General features: G+C 52.8%; 1 long non-coding RNA gene across 2 annotated transcripts; it reads left to right on the forward strand.

Moving 5' to 3' along the window:
- Positions 1 to 3713: 3713 nt before the first annotated feature.
- LOC138684238 (uncharacterized) lies at positions 3714 to 4820 on the forward strand. Of its 2 annotated transcripts, none has more exons than XR_011323586.1 (3): positions 3714 to 3816; positions 4337 to 4441; positions 4712 to 4820. It is a non-coding gene; the product is annotated as an uncharacterized lncRNA (long non-coding RNA). The 2 variants fall into 2 exon arrangements; XR_011323587.1 differs by having other exon boundaries at positions 3720 to 3863.
- The last annotated feature ends 2138 nt before the right edge of the window (positions 4821 to 6958 follow it).

The raw sequence follows: 6958 nt of genomic DNA on the forward strand, positions 1-6958 counted from the left end.
AAGCTCCAGGTCCCCCATGCGTTCAAGGTAATGGGGTGTTTTGGCAGGTGGGGGTGCCACAAGGTGATGCCGGGGCAGGGCAGGGCTGAGTCTGGAGGAGATGCTGGTGGTGTGACCATCTCCTCTTCCACCTCCAAGTGCCTTGCTTCCTCCTGGAAAGGAGAAGATGGCCCCAAAACTAGATGCCTACAGGAGAAGTATCTAGAGGTGCTTGCAAAGAGGAGACTGGCACTGCTGAAGCCCACGGGAGAGGGGGACATGAAGCCAGGGCTGGGAGGTGCTCTGACACAGGGAGGGAGGGGAAAATGAAAGCCAGTGGAGTGCCTGGGCTGGGAGACGATGCTGATGTGTGGGCTTTGTTGCAGCCTACCAGAGACGACCGCGGGTGGTTCATCAACCCCATAGGACCCAACCCTTGGTGGACGGTGTTGGCTGCGCTCGTCCCAGCTCTGCTCTGCACCATCTTGATATTCATGGACCAGCAGATCAGTGCCGTTATTGTGAACAGGAAGGAGCACAAGCTGAAGGTAAGGGCCTGTGAGAGATGACGCCAGCCCCAGCCCCTTCTGGGCTGCAGGTCTGGGGAGAAGCTCTTATTCCCGATGCTTTCTGAAGGCATTGGTTTGGGACAAGGTCAGGCTGCGTGGCAGGATGCTCTCCTGGATTAACGATGATGCAGGGAGCAAGTGACAGGGCAGTTCAGATGAGCAACCTTTTGGAGGAGCAAATTAATCTTGGAGCAATACAGAAGCGCGTTTTTGTTTTAAAATGGCAGCAGCAGCAGGTGCGGGGAATGAATTGTTTTGATGCGCTGCCAGGGATAACTCAGAGTCACACCTTCCTTGCAAGTGGTAGAATTTTCTTTGTGAGTGAAAAAAATGGTTTGGTGGTTTTGGGTTGTGGGTGGGTTTTTTTTGGAGAAGTATGTATCGCACAAGCTCCCCATATCCCTTGTGTCTGAACTCCTGCCAGATTTTCATGCCAGGTGCTTGTGCAAAGCCTGCATACACCCTTACTCGTTTCCATTTCTTGTTTTAAATTCTGAAGAAGTTGACTTGTGCTCGAGCAGGGTTTGAGTCTGACTTGCAACGTTCTCCTTGCTCTTGTGCTATGGGATGCTCTGTTTCTTGTTTTCCTGCCTGCAGAAAGGATGCGGGTACCACCTGGACCTTTTTGTGGTGGCCGTGATGCTCGGGGTGTGCTCTGTGATGGGGCTGCCCTGGTTTGTGGCTGCGACCGTCCTGTCCATCACCCACGTGAATAGCCTCAAAGTAGAGTCTGACTGCTCAGCTCCAGGAGAACAACCCAAGTTTCTGGGGATACGAGAGCAGAGAGTCACTGGCTTGCTGATCTTTGTGCTCATGGGCTGCTCCGTCTTCTTCACTTCCGTGTTAAAGGTGAGAGGAAAATGCAAACCACCCAACAACCGCGAGCTTGTTGGAGGTTACCGAAAAACAGTCCCCTCTCTGCAGGCCTGAGTAGTTAGTTGTGGAGCGGAGGAGGAGGAGGTGATCCCAACCCTTGGGGCTTGACCCACGGTGGGAACCAGCCTCCGTTAGGCTTTGCAGCCCTTCAGGCCCCCGTTTGGTGTGCTCGAGGCGAGCGAGCAACGCAACTGCTTGAATTTTCGGGTGCCTTTCAGGCCCGCCCATGTTTATGGGTTACAGTTGAGCATATTCAGACCAGCACATCTGCTCTCTTTCAAACAGGCAGCCCTTTACTGGCTGCAATTTGCTCCCCAAACGCCCCGGAGCAGCCGTTCCCAGGAGCTAAACACACTGAGGTCATCCCCGTGGGCTTCCTTGCACGTTCCTCCCACAAAGTAATCTCGTCTCTAGGCTAAAAGGAGGCCTGTGGCCTTTGCCTGTTGCCCCAAGAATAGGCAGAAGTGTTTTTCTACCGCCACAGAATGCGGCATAGGGTAGCACGGGTGAAATCGCCTATTTTCCTCCAACCTTTCTGGAAAATAGGATTATTCTGAGGAGAGGTAACTCCCAAGTTCAGCCTAAAGCAGAGCCTTAGCTCACTCGTGCGCACAAAATCTTTAATGGTTAAAATCTGACCCATCTCTAAGCCTGAACGGAAGCTGGAAAGCTTCAAGCAATTTTAGGCAGTGCCTGTGGAAGAGGGTGGTAATACTGAAAATGCAATATAGAAAAAGAAACGATTGCATTCTTTTCTTTTTTTTTCTTTTTCCCCCCAGTTTATACCAATGCCTGTGCTTTATGCCGTCTTTCTCTACATGGGTGTGTCGTCGCTCAGAGGAATTCAGGTATGGACTCTTTTACAGCGTGCAGCATGTCGGCTCCCTGGTATTTTGTCTCCGTAGCAGCAGGGAAAAAAGCAGTGGCATGGGAAGAACTTCTCGCAGAGCAAGCAATGAAACTCTTTTGTGTAAGAAAAAGATTGGTGGAGGCACAGGAGGTATATAGGGCTGGGAGGACCAGGCAAGTTCAGCGCTCTCTGTTTCAGGGTTTAGGGCCGGTCAGTGTTTGGTTACGTGAAAGCGGGGGAATTCAGTGCAAAGGGAAGGCAGTTTCTACCACTGGTGGAAATCCTCGCTGGGGGATTCAGTGGGCCAAGAAATGCTAATAATGGAATGGCATGGAATAGTTGCCGTTTGGTGGGCATCTCTCAGGGGCAAGCCGGTTGATAGATGGAGCGAAGGGAAAATGGGTGCTGCTCCCAGGAGGAACGCGGTGGGATCCAGGATTTCTGACGGCAAGCGAGATGCTGCAAACTGCCTCCACGTCTCGAGAGGGCCAGAAACTTGCCGCAGTCCCAAGGTGGCAACCTTTCCCTTTTATTTTGCAGTTCTTTGATCGCTTGAAGCTGTTTTGGATGCCGGCGAAACACCAGCCGGATTTCATCTACCTGCGGCACGTGCCCTTGCGAAAGGTGCATTTGTTCACGGTGATCCAGCTGACCTGCCTCGTCCTGCTCTGGACCATCAAGGTGTCCCGTGCCGCCATCATCTTTCCCATGATGGTAAGAGCTGCTGCCGCTCGGCAGCGGGGTGTTTGCAGCGTTGGAGCGAGAGGTGGCATCGTCTCTGAGCTCACCGCATCTTCCCTCTTATTCGTGAAGGTTTTGGCTCTCGTCTTTGTCCGGAAAGCGATGGATTTCTGCTTCTCAAAGCGAGAGCTCGGCTTTCTGGATGACCTTATGCCAGAAAGGAAGAAGAAGTTGGACGATGCCAGAAATGAAGCCGGAGAAGAAGAAGAAGAGGTAAGGCTTGCTGGGTCCTCGGGGCTGGACATCTCCGTCGGGCTGTGAGATTGCCTGTTTCTCTTACAGCTTGTCTGGAAACGTTGGGGGAAGATCAGCACTCAGTCAAAATAGATCCCAATAGCCTGGATCCCACGTTGTAACCTTTGTTTCCTCAAGTAGCAGTGAGCTGAACAGTTGAATACAGGTGTAATTTTTAAAACGAGTTGTTTTTCACAAAGGTCATTATCATTATGATGATTATTATTAGATGGTGATGCTGCTGCTGCTGCTGCTGCTGGCAAGATTTGCTCATAATCGTGTTTTGAACACACAATCCCCCTGCCCCGAAATCTTTGGAGTGAACGGTTTCTCCCCTGCTGCACTAATACCTATAGCTGCCAAGGGGCAGAAGGGGAGGGCAGACTGCTAAGTTTGTGCTGGGCATTCAGCTTATCTCCACTTTGACCAAAGACAGAGAACGTGATTTGTCCCTTTTTAACATCAGGAGTCCAGGAGGGCGATGGAAGCTGCTGCTGCTGCAAGTTCAGTTCAGCTGAACGTGGGGAAGACCAGTGACGTGGATATCCCAAAGCAAGGCAGTGACAGGTAAAGCCCCACCAAGCGCCAGGACCCCCGGCAAGATTAGCTTGAAGGTGTTTGGCAGAGTTTTCTCCACTTGCCTCTTTGTGGGGCATCCCACAGAAACCAGCAGGCAGCTTGGTGGGAAAATCAAATTCGGGGGCAGGGCTGCAGGAGGTGATCGCAGGGCTCTGACCCCAAGCAGAGTGGCTGCAGCGCTCGCGTTTGACCCCCAAAGCTTGCATCATCAGTGCCTTTACGGTAGCTGGAGATCCTCATGCTTACACATGCGGAGTTGCAGGCGTGATCTGTACCAGCAGTGGCTTAGGAACCCGGACCGGGGCTAAACCCCAGCAAGAGCCTTTGCACAGAGCTGTTGCTCTGCGGCTCCCCGGCTTGCCTCCCAAAACTCCTCATCCAGCAAAACCTCCCACGCTTATGCGGAGCTTTGATTCTCGGGGCTCCGCTGTTCCTCTTGCTGATGCTAATGCCCTTGGTGGCATCAGTTCCCATAATCACGGATTGCTATTTAAAATATTTATTGCAGGACTGATCTTTCTGAGATTATTACCCTGGATGAAATGTCACAAACGACCATATGGAAGGCTCTCACTTTGAAGACAGAAACCCTTTGAATCCAGGGAGGAAAAAGGTAAAGGATTGCACGTGAACGTGACCGTGCTCCTCTGCAAGCGACGGCGCGTGCCTACGCTTTTCCCACGCTTTGGCCGGCAAGGCTGAGCAAACGGCCTGTCCCTGGGAACAGGCAGTGAGGACCGTGGCATGCAAACCAGCTCCTCTCTGCTGGGGTGGTCCCCCGAACAGGGCTGAATCAGCAGCAGCTGGCAGGTCTTCCACTGATGATGCTCTCCCTCTTTTTCTCTTCCCTTCGCCTTTCCCCACTCCCGCTTTTCACGTTTAGGAATCTTGACTTTGAAGGAGAGGAGTGAGAGCGTGACTTGGGGATGTGCCAACGGAGACGGAGGGAGAAAGCGCTTTGTTTCAGTTGGAGGATTCCCATTAAAGCCATGCAGACGTTTTCAGTTATCCTTGGTGTGCTCCAGGCATTCAGTATCTCTAGACCAGCAAGCTGAGGTGAACGTCACAGTCAATGGGAGTTTGGTGGTGTTAAGTCTGCGTGCGTACGTGCGTGTGGGGGTGTGGGTTTGTAGTGGTAGAGGGACTGCTACTGCTTTATCATTCAGTGCTGCTCTTTTAATACCTAATTCCTCTTCTTTTTTTTTTTCTCTTTTTTCCAAATGTAAACTGGGAACGTCCAAAATAATTTTCTGCTATATTTGATGCATTCTCCACTTTCTTCTTCATCACGACCGGGTTTTTGTTCTGGTTTGGGGTCCTGGCTTTAATTCACTCTTATGTCTCTTACTGGTACGAGAGGGATGCCCTCTGTGGCAGGGCAGCATAGAGAGCGTCTGAGCAGTTGGCCTAAGGTGAAAGAAAAGCATTTGCTCCCTGCGCTCCAGTTTTACCTCTCTTGGTTTGGTTTGGTTTGGTTTGGTTTCTTTTTTTTTTTGCTTTGGCTCTGCCATCAGCCTGGAAGCTGCAAAATGCAGAACTGCCACCTTCTTGTCCCCGGGCTGTAAACTGCATCTAAGGGAGCACTTCAGGTATTTGATTTTGAATACACCGTATGGTCACAGGAGCGGCCAGATGAGACCTGGGGCTCTGTGTCCCTGGGCTGCCCCCTCTGTTGTTCCTCCACTTCCCTTCTGTATTGGGTCTGGCTGAGTTGGAGTTCCTTTACCCCACAGCAGCCCTCGTAGTGCTGTGCTCTGTACTGGTAGCTAGAAAGCTGTTGATAACACAGCAGTGTTTTGGCCATGGCTGAGCAGTGCTGGCACAGCATCGAGGCTGTCTCTCTAACATTCCCCCCCTCCCCAGTAGGCGGGGGGTGGGCAAGATCTTGGGAGGCGAGGTAGCCAGGAAGAAGGCGTACAGGCAGCAAGAAGAGGCATCTAGGTAGCAAGTAAATCTTAGGTCCCTTCAGACGCTGGGGACCCTGCGTTCATGCAGCATTGGGCAGACCCCAGATGGATTTTCCCTTGGCACACTGTACAGATCCTGCCTGTGGAGAAGTTCCTCCTTTTGGTCATTCACGGTGTTATACAACTTTTCTTAGAAGAAAACAACTCTATGCGTAAAGGATGTTCACGCGCGGACTTCTTGCTGTACTTTAGATAACGGCAGGGCCGCGCAGGTGGCGTACTCGCTGGTACCAAGCAGGAGCTGCCTGGAGGCTCCTCTGTTACAGTCAACGAGCTCCGTTTATCCTGCGGCCAAGGGACATGTGTAGGGACACAGCCTGAAGGCCACGCTGTAGGTACAGCGCGGCACAGACCTGCACCCGCTCAGGTTAACTGTTAGGTGGATCCCTAACTCCTGGAGGTACAGTGATCTCCCAGTCAGGATCTCTGCACCAGGCTGTTAAACTGCACGGTAACTCGGGAAGCAGAGAAGGTCCAGATCTGGAGGGGATGGTTAAGCGCAGGGCCTCACGTTGAACCTCCTCCTCTAAGCTCGTCCTGTGCTTACAGGGTTCTCGAGCCTCTTGGGCATCTCCCAGACTGGCCGGTTACTCCCAGCTCCCTCGTTCCTGCCTTCCCCTGCCTGCCTGCCTGCCCCACTTTGGCCCCTGCAGCAGCACTCAGCTGAGCACCCTCCGTTGCTCCTGGGGAAAGAGCGTCCTCCTTGCTCTCCGTGGCGTTCCCCCAGCACACGGTGCTGTAGCAAGGACAAGGCAGTCAGAGACAGACACAGCCTGTTGAGCAGAGCGTCCTGCACGCAGTGCTTCCGATAGAGCAGCTCAGGAGCAAGGAGGTGAGCTGGGTGTGCTGCCTCTCACAAAGAGCATTTTACATCGGCGACCTTCCCCGCTGGACCCTCTGCAGCCTCTCTTTTTCCCGGCGTTGTAGGTGTTAGGTTGTGTGGTTAAAGGTTCATCTCCACAAACACAGAGGAGGACAAAGGAGCAGTGGCAGGCAGGGGAACCCCAGTGACCTAGGCAGAGGCAAGGGAGCACCCTGCTGTGGCTTTTGCCAGGGCTGTCGCAGGAGAGGGATCGCCCACATTGCCTGGGTATGAGGCTCACCAGACAAGTATTGAGTCTCCCTTGCTCAGCTCACAGACTGACGGGGGGGATGCGCTTCTG

The sequence above is a fragment of the Haliaeetus albicilla genome, unplaced genomic scaffold (genome assembly GCF_947461875.1).
Source record: "Haliaeetus albicilla unplaced genomic scaffold, bHalAlb1.1 scaffold_76, whole genome shotgun sequence".
NCBI lineage: Eukaryota > Metazoa > Chordata > Aves > Accipitriformes > Accipitridae > Haliaeetus > Haliaeetus albicilla.